This window comes from Musca domestica, unplaced genomic scaffold, assembly GCF_030504385.1.
Source record: "Musca domestica strain aabys unplaced genomic scaffold, Musca_domestica.polishedcontigs.V.1.1 74, whole genome shotgun sequence".
NCBI classification, from domain to species: domain Eukaryota; kingdom Metazoa; phylum Arthropoda; class Insecta; order Diptera; family Muscidae; genus Musca; species Musca domestica.
Window position 1 is genome coordinate 858,355 of NW_026712391.1, and position 16,343 is coordinate 874,697.

Sequence of the window (16,343 nt, forward strand, 5' to 3'; positions counted from 1 at the left end):
ACTCAGCAAGCGCCTGCCAATAATGGTTACAGAATGAGGTTCCTTGCTTCATTTTCAGAATCGTCGAAAAATATCGTTTAAATGAAAACCGTTATGTGAGGTCTATACGAGGACGAGAACCTGCATCAGCAATATTTTATCATAGGTTATAGTGCCAATTAGGACTTTCAAATACGAAATTTAAAACAATTCCGTTAATGTCGCTAATATCATAAATATACCGAAAAATAGGGACGAACCGTTATGTGGAGCACACGAAGACATGGACCTGCAATTTTCTGTTATAGATTGAAATATCCATTACGAACTTTAAATTTGAAACAATTCCTTTCTATAATGTCTTTAATATCACGAAAATACAGAATATTGAGAGGTACTATTATATAGAAGCTATACGACCTGGACCTGTGTAAGTAATTTTTTTTCGTAGGTGTTAGTACCCATTAGCATCTTCCAATACGAAATTTAAAACAGTTCTGGGCTATAATGTCGCTAAAATTATCAAAATACCGAATATAACTCCCAATATTCGGTATTTTGATAATTTTATATGGGAGCTATACTTGGACCGACATGACCCATTTACGAACTCAATCTGCCTACTGTCAAAATACACATGTGCATAATGTTAGCATTTCATCTCAATTCTTTTGTTTTAATATGTTTCCCGAAGGACCTGCTGCCTTCAATGTTTATGTTTAAAAAATAACCCATTACTTTTTAACATACCGGTAATGCAAGAGATATGTAGTTTTCATTATGTTCTCCCAATAAATTATTAGAGGGTATGAAATTGTATTTATCTATTTTACTAAATTTGGCTCATGTGCTTAGCAAAATTCCGCAGGGTTCGAAAATTTGTGTGACTTTTACATTAAATCATCAATGCAACGAAACGATTTGACCCATTGACAGAACTAAGATTTAATTAATTCCATGCCTTCAAAAAAGCAATACTAAACCAAGCGTAATAACCTTGTAGCCATTTTTCCTGTCAACAAAACTTCCTAATGATCTTGAGAAAATAAATTCCAACAACATTTAATAATAAAAACATTTTCCTATGAAAAATGAATAATTCACTTCCCTGGTTAATAAACTACCTTAAATTGCTTCATTGCAACTTTATTGTGTCGTCTTCATTATCCTCAACAGTCATCATCCAACAACAACAACAACGCCAGCAGCTGCTGGATGACCTTTGAGCTGTTGTTTAGATAAACCTTCCATCTTTCACTTCCTCAATGAAATTTGAGATAACTACTCAAGAATAGCAAACATTGTCGACAGCGAATGGATTGTGAAGCTGGAAAACACACACAACAACAACAACAGCAATGATTTTTTAGAACTTCCTCAAAACTGAAGAAAATATAAAATACAACAAAAAAAATTTCAATGTGGAAAAATAGTTTGATGTGCTTTGTTGTTGTTGTGGCACGACGACGACCAAGACAACGACAATAACAAAGTTCCGTTTTTATGGATAACGTTTTTTTTCGTAAAACTTTTTTGTTGCTGCTGCTGCTGCTGTATGTTTGGAGAAAAATCATCATGGAGACTGGGGGCCAGTAGAAAAAAAAAAAAAAAACAGCAACAAGAACGACAACTGCGGAACTAACAGATCTACCAGCCTGATAAGTGTCTATCAGATTGCATTACAAACAACGGCAACAATGCTGTTGCTTGTGCCCCGGCTCTCGGACTACGACGACGACATCTGATATAACCCACACCATACATTGAGGGTTGGCATGTTTCTCCTAGCCATTGCTACTGGACTATACCACATTGTGTTCCATCGTCTCGCCCAAGAATTGACAACAAAATGTAGCAGCCCTCAAGTCGGACAGACAGACAGACACACACACACAGTCATTCAAGTGATTTAATACGGTACTTAGTAAACTGCATCAAAAGACCATGACGTACTTGTCTCGTATCTCTGGAGGTATTGTTGTGGCATCTTTCATTGTACACCTCGAAATGGTTCCATATGGCGGTCGTTTGGGGTTTTCTTTTCTGTTTTTTTTTTCTTTTGTTTGTGTAAGTGTTTTTCAGTTATTGTCATGTAAAGCATGTGTATATATGCCTATGTATGTATGTTTGTATTTGTATTTGCCATTAAACATTTTATATATTATTTACGTGATATTTGTGGGCTCTAGAAGCTAACGTTTTGCTAAACATTCAAATGTTTTATGGCAAGTCAAGTGGCACAGTGTTTGGAAATTATGACAAAAGGGTTAAGGAAAAAACATTTCGAAATGAAAACACATCAAGTTTTGGAAAACAAACAACAAGGTAACGAAAATCGGTTTTTGAATAAGGATTGCATTCAGTATTCCATTAACCAATTTACAGTAATTTCTATTGCAAAACGTTCATACCCTTTGATAAACAATATGCTTTCTGGAAAGATCTTCCATACATAAAATGTATTTAAAACGGTGTTCAATATAGGAAAGGCATCTGAAGAAGTCCTTCGGAGATGGAAAGTCTGGGGAGATGTATTTTGTATTTTTATACATTGGAGGGTAAATTAACTTTGTCATTTCGTTTGTAACTCCTCGAAAAAACTGCAACCAGACTGCTGTTAATTGTAAGCCACTCGTCCGACAGCTGTTAACATTATTCCACTGACAGTTCATTATATTGTTTACAAGCCTGCAAAAGCATTTTGGTGAGAATTTTCCAGAAAAGAAGTTATTCGTGTTCGGAATTCAAGCTAGTGAGAGTGAGATTTCTTTATATTTGGCTGGAAAACCACAAGTGTCTATCGTTAGAGCACTCCAGCATTTAAATGTGAATAAATCTTTTGTGTCTCGAACTTAATCGAAACCCACGTCGCAGTGGCCGAAAAATGGCTCGTAAGCTGAACATATCGCAATATTCCATTCGGCAAATATTGAAAAATGAGCTCGGGGTAAAGCCATTGAAATTCCAAAAAGTGCAAGAAGTTACACCGCAACAGAAAGAAAATAGACTCAAAAGAGCTAAAGAGTTGTTACGTTTGGCCGAAGGTGGTGAACTGCTGAATTTGGTTTTCTCCGTCTCAGATGAGAAAACATTCGTTGTCCAGCAGTTTGTAAACAAACAAAATGATCGTGTTTACTTGCCAGAGAGGTCAGCTGAAAATGTGCACCTTCGGTTGGCCACCAGAACTCAAGCGCCCGCCATGGTGATGATGGGGGCCGCCATAACAGCCGATGCTCGCTCTCCGCTCGTATAAATCGACCATGGATCGGAATAAATGCCAAATATTATCGCGAAAATATTCTGGAGGGTGTTTTAAAGCCTTGGGCGCGCAAACATTGGAGGCAGACCTTGGACATTCCAACAGGACTCAGCACCATCGCACTCAGCACGCGCCCCTCGCTTCATTTCCAGCGCACAATGGCCACCAAAATCTCCGGAAACCAATCCGTTGGACTATTGTGTCTGGCGTAGTTTGGAAAGCAAGGTTGGCACTAAAAAATACGAAAATGTCGATCACCTCTGACAAGCGCTTCGACGGGAATGTGCCAAAATACCGCAGAGCAACATTCGGGCAGCATGTGGCGGTTTCATTGGCCGTTTGAAGGCCATAATTCTTGCCAAAGGTGACCAATTCAAACAAATCTAAACTTATTCTAAAATTTGATGTTATTTCCGACATTTTTTGGCTTCATTCAATAAAATTAAAAAAAAATGTAAAAATTGTGGCTTTTGACTTTGTTGCATTTTTTTTATCTTCTCCTGTATACTTTGTAGGGTCTATCATCAGTTAATATACCCTCCATAGAATAGGGGAAGGTATTAAAACTAGCTCTAATTCTAGTTAATATTTAGTATTAAATCGTACTAAATATTAAACAGAATTAGATACCCGAGACTAGATTTTTGACCCGAAAGTCCGGGTTCAAGACACGGGCTAGACCCGGATCCACTTGTCCGATATAGATATTAGCACAAATTGTAGTATTTTGGAAAGGTAAGAGTGTAAGTGTCAATTTGGCATCCATTTTGTTGGCACCCATAGTGGGCCGTTTTTTTTTTTTTTTTTTTTTTGACTTTTTGGGGTTTATAAAAAATCCGGATCCCAAAATAGATAATTTCTGAACCGCTTTAAATAATCCCATCATAAGACCACTTGTGGATTCGCGTCTAGCCAGGATCTTAAATGGATTTTTGGCTCAAAAAGGGGTCCCGGGTCTGTTGCCAAAAAAAAAGGTTGCTGGAATCTGGGTAAAATACCTACCTCTGGAAAAAATTTCACTTCACCACACTGCATTCCAGAAACTTCCGTTAGTACTTCTTTTTCTAAAACTGCTTTGTTGCATCATTTTGTTTCTTATTGGCAAATACACATACACAATTCCCGTTCTTCAATACTAATAATGAGACTTGTAGTATATTTTAGTAGTTTTTCTATCTTTTTAGCATGTCGATCTAAAACCGCATTCTTTTCTGAAACTTTTTCATCAAATGTTACATCAAACCAAATTAGAGATTTATATATCTGCTCTTTCATCTAATGTTAGATATTAATAACATTCTTTAGTACTTTTCGTACCTTTTTTAGTACTTTTAGTATGATCTTCCACGAAATTTTTATAAGAGACAAGTCTTCATAGTAAAATTCCGAATGCACCTAATGTATGATTCGAAAATTTGAATTTAATTGATAATGTTTTTTAGAGATATCTTGGGCGGTAGGCGGATATGAATAGGACGACGTCAAATATTTTCGATATTTTATTTACTTTTTGGAAAGTCGACTTGTAAAGCTTGCAAAAAACATTTTTTATCAAATAAATTGGATCAAATTAAAATAGCAGCGTTATTTCTAGATTTTTCAATTTTAAAGACCAAGAAGCTCTTTAAATCACATTATTTAAAAAAATATGAGATCGAAACCCATTTTCAACACAAAAAATTCGTATATATTAATTTAAACTACTGTATTATAATTGATATTTTTATTTAGACATATTAAGATCACTTCGCCAAAGATCTCAATTAGATTGAAATGACAAATAACCACCACCATACAATACAATACTCTCCCACCGCCATGTCTTACTTGGCAAATCTTCAATTCAATTGAATTTGGCTGGCTCACTTCATTCGTAACCACAATCCGATGCTGCTGCATTAACACAATCCGCCACGCCCGGCCCTATTCTCAGCTTTGTGGTGTGATGTTTGGCAAAGAAATAAACGCTAAAACAAATCTTCGAATTCGAAGCGGTTGAACGCAAAAATAAATGACAAGTTGTAACCGCATCTGGGATTTACACTATCCGTCGCATCAAATTAAGATAAAAATGGCAACAAATGTTATGGCATAACAACAAACTACAACAAAACAAAACGAAATGATTAATGATTTGTGTGTAATACTTAGAATAATGCGGGTTAGTCGGGTGATGGCAACTTGATACAAACATCGTTGTAAAGTTTCTTTTATAGTTTTGTTTTATCGCTTTGTGAGTTGGGTACACGGAGCGAATGAGTTTTTTTTTTTTTTTTTTTTTTTTTTGTTATACCCTCCACCATAGTATGGAGGGTATATTAATTTTGTCATTCCGTTTGTAACACTTCGAAATATACATTTTAGACCCTACAAAGTAGATATATCCTTGATCAGCATAAAATTCTATGTCGATTTAAAAATGTTCGTTCATCTGTCCGTCTGCGGAAATCACTCTAGCTTCCGAACGAAATGAAGTAAGTTGATAAAAATTTACTCATATGTGTATTATACATGCAAGACATGGGTTTGAAAATGGACCATGTAGATCCACATCTTTGTATAGCCCCCATATAAAGGTACCTCCCGATATGCGGTACTTTGAAGGTTTTTGTGACATTATTCACCGAAAAAGTTTCAAATTTGGTATTCGAAGTTCGTAATGAATACTACAGCCTATGACGGAAAATTATCTGTGCAGGTCCACGTCTTCGTATAGTCCACATATAACGGTACCCCCCGATTTCGGTATTTTGATGATTTTTGCGACATGATTTATCGGAACTATTTCAAATTTAGTATTTGAAGTTCGTAATGAATACTACAGCCTATGGCAGAAAATTGCAGATCCACGTCTTCCTATAGCCCCCATATAACGGACCTCCGATATTCGGTATTTTGATGATTTCAGCAACATTATTCACCGGAATCGCTTTAAATTTCGTACTGGAAGATCCTAATGGATACTACAACCTATGGCAAAAAATGTTGTATGCATGTCCAGATCTTCGTATAGCCCCCATATAACGGTCCCTCCCGATATTCGGTATTTTGATGATTTTAGCGACATTATTCACCGGAATTGTTTTAAATTTGGCATTTGAAGTTCGTAATGGATACATCAGTCTATGATAGAAAATTGTCTGTGCAGGTCCACGTCTTCGTATAGCCCCCATATAATGATACCTCCCGATATTCGGTCTTTTTATTAATTTAAGCCTCATTACTTGCCATAGTAGTTTCAAATTACGTATTTAGAGTTCGTAATGGGAACTACAGTATGTGGCAGAAAATTGTCTATGCAGGTCCAGGTCTTCGTATAGGCCCCATATATCAGTACCTCCCTATATTCGGTATTTTGACAATTTTAGGTACAATACTCACCGAAATTGTTTCAGATGAAGTTCGTAATGAATGCTACAGCCTTCATATGACTACTACGAAATAACAGTACCTCCCTATATACGGTATTTTGATGATATTAGCTGCATTATTCACCGTTTATTTCAAGTTTCGAAGTTGAATATGGTAATGGCTTATGACAGCTATCTTCGGTAATTTTTAGGATTTTAACAGAATTTTTAACGGATTTTATTTTTTGAAACTTTCCAAATTCGTTCCAAATGGTGGAGGGAATTCAAAGTTTCTGCTTTTTAACTTGTTAAATAATTGTACAACTAAATTTTTCCCAGTGTACCCCCGCTCTGGGTTAATCAAGTTACTTTGTTTGCCAACCACATTTAAAAGGTTAAGTGTTAGGCCGTTGTTTAACTAGTTAACCCAAGACACCTCTAAACGCCACTCAACAGCTACCCAGCCATGTATCTGTTACTTATCACCCATCCACTGCAAACGCTGGTGATTGATCTCCCTCACCTCCCATCCCGCCCCAGGTCACTTGGAAGTTTATTAACAAAAGCATTGTCGTAATGAGAAATTAGATTGTCTTCATCTTCTCCGTTGATTTGCATCGACATCTGCCCTCAGACGACGTCAGGCAAAAGGCAAAATTTAAATAATTTACTTCTATTGTTCGAAGGATGAAAGGTGTGTAACCTTATTTACTCAAGAAATTGCTGAGAATTCATTTCAATTAAAACTTTTGACTGCCACCACCATTTGTTGTGCGCGTGTGAGGAATGAGGAGGTAATTAATTATGGCCGACATTAGACGTGTGTAATTATCGAAGGGGAAAATAAAAAAATAGAAATTAAAAAAAGTAAATAAATAAAAATTAAAAATTTTGTGTAGCCTTTAAATATTTTTGTTGGAGAAGTTTTAAAAATCTATGTTGAAATCAATTCCAGGATTTTACCAAATTTAACCAATCTCTAAAGATAACAATACATGAAACTGTCAAAAAACCCTTTTTTAACCCGTCGGCCCACTGAGTTCATTATGCGATTAAAATTGATAGTTCTTTGTAGAGAAGTTTAAAGGACGAAGAAAAGTGTCGAAAAGAGATGTACAGAGTGAGATGAAAAAACTGCAACCAACTTCAGACTGCTGTCATTTCTAAGCCACTCGTCCGACAGCTTTTAAAATTATTCCAGTGACAGATCAATATATTGTTTACAAGCGTAAAAAAGCATTTTGGTGAGAATTTTCCAGAAAATAAGTTATTAGTGATGGAATTCAAGCGCGATAGTGTGATTTCTTTAATTTGGCTGGAAAAGCACAAGTGGCTATCGTTTGAGCACTCCAGCATTTAAATGCGAATAAATCTTTTGTGTCTCGTGCACTCTTAGTTCACATTTCCAAAGCCATCTTTATAACTCAAATTTACTTTCCAACCTCAATTCTCATACCAAACTTCAATATATTCAATTCATAATACCAAATGGTACCATTTAAGAAGTTTAGTACCATTTTGGAAAATTTAGTAACAAGGTTGGAATTTCCAAAAACTCTTTGGTATATCTATCCCGCACTTCATTAGTGACTCTCATTCCAAATTACAGAATCCAGGACTAGCTCTGGTGAAAAATTTCAGGATGCTTGCTTCAGTCGTTTTTTCTGTCGGCAAAATCGACTCCTTAGCTTGTTTAATATATAGCTTCTTAAGATATTTCCAGGAATAAATCAAAGTATTCGATATAGGCAGCTGTTGGGAATTTTTAATTTCTATAAATTTTCAAATGATTATTCATTTTTGGATTTATCACAAATCGAAGTCTTTAACTATTTGTTATACTTTCCTCAAAAAAAGTCTTCCTAACTATCCAACAATTTTAATCTTTTTTTTAATATTAAAATGTAATTAAAACAAGAATATAAAGCAATTCTCATTATCTCCTTCTTACTTGTAAACTCCCTTATTCCCACCCTTTCACTGAAACAAAAAAACTACAAATTTCCGTTAAAAAAAAAAGAAAAAAAAAACAACATCTTAGAAATTTTAAATGAATTGCAAATCTAATTTCTTATTCTCTTTTTCCATTGCCTTTTTTCGTGTATCTTTCAGAACACATTGAAGTAATTCCCTTTGCCGAAAATTCATTGTATATGAGCTGCTCTGTTTGTTTGTTTCGATTACATTTGGCGAAGAAGTGAAAGTAAAACTCGCAGCTGAAAAGTTAACAATAAGAATATACCAACGTCCCTCCTGAACGTCACCGTCACCCCGTTGACCATCACCACAGCTGATTATCGTTTTGTGGAACCACCAGCGAACGCATTTATAATTAGAATTTAACAAGCCGAGTAAAGTGGGGAAAATATACGCTCTTCAGGTAAGCGGAGAAAAGTTTATTTGATTCGCTCTCTTCTTCTCCCCCTTCAATAGTAGAAAGAAAGTCGAATAAAATAATCGGGAGTGTACAACAACAATACAATTTTCCCAAGTCCATGGAGAATATAAACTGAAAGTCGAGGGAAAAATAAAATGTATTTATGTTATAAATTTACATAATTGAGGATATCTCCACTGTCAGCAGGTCCCTATAAAAGTCTATGATTTTGTCATTAATTCGCCAGGTTAACTGGCGTAAGCGAACAAGCAAAGCCTCTTTCCTTTGCCATACACCCATATAAAATAATAACAATAATTTATATTTAATTACTTTGTGTAAGTACATTTTTTTCTCTCTCTCTGCTTTGTTTTCTTCACCCTCTTGAAGGACACACCCGTAGACACACATATATTAATTGGATGGGGTACATGTATGTGGGGGGCATTTTGGCATTATGTAATGAAATTGCGTAATCAGAAATTCCAGTCTTGTACAAAGTTTACCCCATTCCGTCTTTATGTCTCCTTCATATCGTCCATTTTGGGTGCGGAGGCCATGAGTGTTACGACAATGTGTAAGCAGCAGATATAATGGGCTTCTTTGTCGAAGGGTTCGAACTAATTTAGCTTAATTTAAATCAGCTTGAAAAAAGGTGACAAGGCATCACTTAAAAAAAGTTGAAGATTGCTCCTTTTTAGTCCTGAGGATACATGCTCTAAGAATTCAATATTTAGTTGCTTTTTGGAAAAATGCAATGTTGTAGCTCAAAGAGTCCTTTAACAATTCTTAAAAACTGTCCAATGGTCCTTAATAATTAATCCACGGTTGCAATCTAGTGGTTCTTCAAAAACATTTAAAAACCATGTTGCTTTTCTTTAAAAATTTACCAAAAAAAGTTTGGGTCTTAAATAATATTATAAAAAATTAAATTTGACCTTTAACAAATGTTCCAAAAGAATCGATATTTTGCCAATGAAAAATATTCTCTAAACTAAAATTGTCATTTCCCGTTTAAAAAATAATACTCTAAAAAATATACATTTAGTCCTTGAATTAAAAAAATCAGTATTAACAGGTTCTGGGTAAAATTTCTCGTTTATAGCTCATGAAGTCCTTGACAAACAAAATATTAAAAAAAATTCACATTCACATCGTGCAGTCCTTGTTTTTTTTTTAATCCCAGAATGCAGCTCGTCTGTTCCACAAAAATATTTATCATCAGGTCCTAGAAAATTATTTCTTAAAACATATATTTGTGGCAATATGTTGCCCTTCGAAAAGGTTTCTTAAAAATTCCACGTTTGTGGTCCGCAAGGTCCTTTGACAAGTTTCTTAAAAAAAACAGATTTTTGGACCCTCAGATCATCAGGTCCCTAAAAGAATTACGTTTGCGCCTCATCAGGTCCTACAAAACGTTTCTTTAAATAAACCAGATTTGTGGCACTGTGGAGCCACAGGTCCTTCAAAAAAAATTCTTAAAAAATCCACGTTTGTGGCCCATCAGGTCTTTTGGAAAAATTTCTTTAAAAAAATCCACATTTTAGCTCCTCAGGTCTTTTAAAAAAGGTTCTATAAAAACCCACGTATGTGGCTCATCAAGACTTTTGGAAAAATTTCTTTAAAAAATCTACGTTTTTTTAAATCCACGTTTGTGGTGTGGTCTTTTGGAAATTTTCTTTAAAAAATCTACGTTTTTTTAAATCCACGTTTGTGGTGTGGTCTTTTGGAAATTTTCTTTAAAAAATCCTCGTTTTTTTTTAAATCCACGTTTGTAGTGTGGTCTTTTGGAAAATTTTCTTTAAAAAATCCACGATAGTGGCTCCTCAGCTCCTCTGAAAAATGTTTTTTAAAAAATCTAGATTTGGGGCACCCTAGTTCCACTGGAAATTTCTTTAAAAAATCCACGTTTGTGGCTCTCCAGTTCCTCTGACTTTTTCTTTTTAAAATTCGCATTTGTGGCACCGCAGTTTCTCTGACAATTCGATTTAAAATATGAAAAATTTTCTGAAAAATACAGATTTGTGGTTCCCAAGTTTCTCTGAAAAATATATTAAAAAATCCACGTTTTAGCTCCCCAGTTCATCTGAAAACTTTCTTTTAAAGTTCATTTGTGGCTCAACGAGGTCTTTAAAAAATTTTCTTAAAAAAATCTAGATCTTCGAAGTTCCTATGAAAAATGATTTAAAAAATCCCAAGTTTTTGGCTTCTAAAAATCCACATTTATCTCTTCCCAGTTTCTTTAAAAAATCCACATTTGTTGCCCTCCAGGTCCTTTGAAAAAGTTCCCTCAAAAAGTCCACGTTTGTGGCTCCTCATGTCCTTTGAAAAAGTTTATTAAGAAACCTACATTTTTAACAACTCAGGTCCCAGAAGACAAATCTTTGCGAAGATCCACGTTTGTGGTCCCAAAGTTTCTTTGAAAGAGTTTCTTCACAAAATTCACGCTTGAAGCTCCGAAGGTCCTTTGAAAAATTTATAAAAAATTCACTTAAAAAAAAACTCCGTTTGAGGCTCAACAAGGTCCTTGAGAGTTCACGTTTTTATCTTTGATCCATAAAAAAATATTCTTAAAAATCTGTGATCTTTCCTCTAGTTCGCAAGCCAATATGGTCACCCCATTAACGAGGAAGTTCTGTGTAAGGTGGCTCACGAAGCAAAAGCTTCAAATCAATTTGTCGAAGGCTTCATTCATATTGAATAAGATGCGAACACTCACACCCAAATACAAAGGTAGTAAAACTGTAGGGGTAATAAGGACTGGCATCAAGTCATTCATTCACTCTGTACGAAGGTACTTCAACGTTTAAGTATGTGTTTACACACACATATGTGTGTGGGGTAAATGTTGTTAAAGAGTGGGGGAGAGACAGAGAGAGTCGCAAGACCACAGAACAGGGCAAAACAAAACGATTACGTTATGTGTGAATATGTGTGTGTGTATTTGGTTGTCTTTGTATGTCCAAGTGTATTTGTGTTTGCCTCGCAAACGAGTAAAAGGATTCGTGTTTAATTGAGTTCATAGGACTCTTAATGTGTGTGTGTGTGTTCCCACACACAAGTGTTAGTAAGTTAGTGACTGCATTAGGTCTTCAAAGGAAAACATGTTTCATTAGAGCATATTTACCAATCAACTCGAATGTTGCAGGGCAATGTGACATATATTCTTGAAAACGGTTGCTGGTAGGGAGGTGTTTTTTGTTTTAAAACCATGGCAAGCGTGACAGATATGTATGTCAATTTTATATAATATATGTATATATATTGAGTACAGGGTCGGTCAATTCCATTACATACATTTTGCTCTCTTTCTGGAAAAGATTATTTTTTTTTTCTTTTGAAAATCATTCATTTCGAAATCTTTGCTTGGAAATAAAAATGAACTTTGAAATAATTCCCTAAAGGGGATTATTGCAGCACACCCATACACAAACATTTCGATGGCATGTGAATGCTGTTTACATTGCAGGACAAAGATGGCAGGCAGCATACCACTCCCCCTCCCGGTTGCAGGTTGCATGTAGCACTTGGACCTACAGCAAGTTTTGCTGCTTGAATTGTTTACCGTTTGACAATGTCTTTGTTTTCCGATTTTCTTACAAGGAAACTGACAAAATAAGTATAAACTGAAAGAAAAAAACTTGGTAAACTATTCAAAAGTTTTCTTCTCTTCCTTTTCCACCTTGCCAGGTATTATGTCCTGCTATGTGTCCTTTTTTCTCTCAGAGTATTTAACAAGAAATCCAACATTGAAAGGAAATATGTATTTTAAATCTTTGGAGAATCTTGCCATTCATTGTTGTAGCTGTCACTCGTTTAGACAACAAGGATACGTTTTTTGGTGTGCAATCCCTTGCTTGTTACAAAAAGATAAAGGATTCTTTCTTTCCATCTCCGATAAATTTTTGGGATTTTGGAAAATTCTTAGAAAGGAAAGAATGAAATAGTTTAAGTAAAGAAATTTTCTAAAATGCAATGGGGTGCTAAGATGCCAGGGTAATGGTTGTTAATTTAATGCTAATGGATTATGGCATTTAAAAAGAGAAAACGTAAAGGAGATTGGAAAAGAATTTCGCAAAATATAATTAAACACGAAATCGCAAGAGGTTAATGACTCAAGGGAATTAAGAGGAGAACAGTACGGGTAGGTAGACTCAACTTAAAAAATCTGCCAAAAAATGCCGAAATATACACGTGGATATCCCTAATAATGCTTTAGAAAAAATGAACGGAGATGGCGCCCAACGTAAAAAAGCTAAAAGGATTTTTTTACCCTCCACCATAGTATGGAGGATATATTAGGTTTGTCATTCCGTTTGTATATATAAAATACATTTTAGACCCCACAAAGTATATATATTCTTAATCAGCATAAAATCTTTTTCGATTTAGCGATGTCCGTCCGTCTGCACGTCTATCGGTCTGTTCGTCTGTGGAAATCACTCTAGCCTCCGAGCGAAATGAAGTAGATTGATAAAATTTTACTCAAATGTGTATTATGTCTGAAGGACTTTTGGTATTGAAAATGAGCGATGTAGGTCCACGTCTTCCTATAGCCCCCATATAATGGTACCTCCCTTTTTTCGGTATTTTGGTGATTTTAGCGACATTATTCACCGGAATTTTTTCAAATTTGGTATTTAAAGTTCGTAACGGATGCTACAGCCTACGACAGAAAATTGTCTGTGCAGGTCCAGGTCTTCGTATAGCCCCCATATAACGGTACCACCGATATTCGGTATTTTGATAAATTTAACGACAATATTCACCGGAATTGTTGAAAATTTGGTATTTGAAGTTTGTAATGGGTACTACAGCCTATGACAGAAAATTGTCTGTGCACGTCCACGTCTTCGTATAGCCCCCATATAAGGGTACCTCCCGATATTCGGTATTTTGATGATTTTAGCGACATTATTTACCGGAATTGTTTCAAATTTTGTATTTGAAGTTCGTAATGGATACTACAGTCTATGACAGAAAATTATCTGTGCAGGTCCACGACTTCGTATAGACCCCATATAATGGTACCTCCCTTTTTTTGGTATTTTGATGATTTTAGCGACATTATTCGCCGGAATTGTTTCAAATTTGATATTTGAAGTTCGTAATGGGTACTACAACCTGTGACAGAAAATTGTCTGTGCAGGTCCACGTCTTCGTATAGCCCCCATATAACGGCATCTCCCGATATTCGGTACTTTGATGATTTTAGCAACATTATTCACCGGAATTGTTTCAAATTTGGCATTTGAAGTTCGTAATAGATGCTGCAGCCTATGACAGAAAATTGTCTGTGCAGGTCTACGCCTTCGTATAGCCCCATATAACGGCACCTCCCAATATTCGGTATTTTGATGATTTTAGCGACTTTATACACCGGAATTGCTTCAAATTTGGCATTTGAAGTTCGTGACGTATGCTACATCCTATGACAGAAAATTGTCTGTGCAAGTCCACGTCTTCGTATAGCCCCCATATAACGGTACCCATTAATATTCGAAATTTTGATGGTTTAAGCGACATTATTCACCGGAATTGTTTCAAATTTGGCATTTGAAGTTCGTAATGGATACTACACCCTGTGACAGAAAAGTGTCTGTGCAGGTCCACATCTTCGAATAGCCCCAATATAACGGTACCTCCCTATATTCGCAATTTTGACGATTGTAGTGAAATTATTTACCTATTTTTTTTATTCAAGTTTCGCATTTGAGTATTGTAATGGTTTATGACAAAAGTAGCCTATGCAGGTCCACGTCGTCGTATAGATCTTAATATAACGGCTACATTCGGTATTTTTTTTTAACAGAATTTTTAACGAATTTTATTTTATTTTATTTTTTTTTTTTTGTTTTTGAAAATTGCCAAAATCGTTTCAAATGGTGGAGGGTATTCAAAGATCGCCCTGGCTGAACATAAAGCTTTGTTACTTGTTTCTTTTTAAAATTGTGTCGAAAAATGGGGGCTCAGCCATAAAAACCTATATAACTTAATGAAATAAAGCCCAGTTAATGAAACTTTTTGCTCCATCTACCCTTATGTGTGCAAATTTTAAATGACAGAAATTTTATACTGCGGAAAATATCAATTTCCCCATTTTTCCATTAAAAAGTACGGCTGAATTAAATTTAACCTTGTTCTACTTTAATAGGCTCCTTTGGCGGCAAAATAAATTTAAAATGTAAAACAAATAGCACCAAAGAGATGCGGTTCTCTTTGGAAATTCATTCAATATCTTTTTTTCAGGCAGTAAACCAAAAAGAAACAGATTTTATTTTTTTTAAATTTATTCAAGCAGAAATTAACAAATGTACTCAACTTAGTACAAACAACAGTTGTGTTGTGTGTATGTATATGTAAATAAAACACATATAAAGTAACGGGTCACCAGGAACAAACGGCAGATGGTTGGTTGCCTGGTAGGAGAGATACATGACAAGCAAATATAAATAAATACCACTCAAGCAGAATTAAAAAGGATTTTCTTTTACGACTCCATAAGGATTACAGGACTACTTTATGTAGACAGAGAGAGTAGGAGAAAGAGGGAGAGGGGGGGAAGGACAGGCAAATTCACACAAAGCAATAAAGTAACAAACAAGGTCGTCTACCATGTCACGTCAAGTGCGAGAAAACATATTTACATAAAAAACTCATGGAAATACAAATGGAGGATTTCGGAAGTCACTGGAAATATTTGCAACATTTAAAAGAGGCTTGAAGAGATTTTGAAGTTGGAGACTAATAAAAACAAAGGATAAGTATGGCCTTTAACTTTAATAGAAGTCATTCTGAAATGCCACAATAGATTTCTCCCAGAAAAAAAGACTTCTTCATAGCTATTAGGCCTTCAACGATTTTTTTTTTTTTTTTGTGGGTAGAAGACATTTTACAGAAGAATGTCAGCAGGTGGTCTATGGATAAAATATCTTCAACACATCTATAGGGAGCGAAGACCCTCAAGAGGTCCTCTCTAGACAGAGCACAATCCACAGATCATCAATAGTCAGAGTACCTTCAACAGGCATTCTATAGGCAAAAACCCATCAAAAGATAGGCAGAATATAACCAAAAGGTCTTCTATAGACAGATTTTACAGGTCTTCTAACAGGACACTAAACAGGTTATCTTTAGAAAGAAGATCATCAAAAGATCTTCTGTAGACAGTAGATACTCAATAGGTCTTCTACAGAGAGAAGACATTCCAGAGGTGTTCTGTAGACGGCAGACCTTCGAGATGTGCTCTATAGACGGTAGATCCCGAAGAGGTCTTCTGTAAACAGAAAATCTTCAACATGTCCTTTGTAGACAGACGGCCTTCAATAGATATTCTATTGACAAAAGATCGTAAGGGGATTCCACAGACAGAGGACCT

At 35.4% G+C, this 16,343-nt stretch overlaps 1 protein-coding gene across 3 annotated transcripts in view; it reads left to right on the forward strand.

Moving 5' to 3' along the window:
- Positions 1 to 16,343, forward strand: part of LOC101897363 (trichohyalin) — a 286,523-nt gene that overhangs the window by 145,949 nt on the left and 124,231 nt on the right. For 2 of the 3 annotated variants that reach the window (XM_059130411.1, XM_059130410.1), the window contains one exon: positions 8,701 to 8,968. The exons of the other annotated variant lie outside the window; for it this stretch is intronic. The gene's annotated coding sequence lies outside the window, so the exon portion shown is untranslated. The remainder of the gene's footprint in view (positions 1 to 8,700; positions 8,969 to 16,343) is intronic. 3 annotated transcript variants of the gene reach the window in all.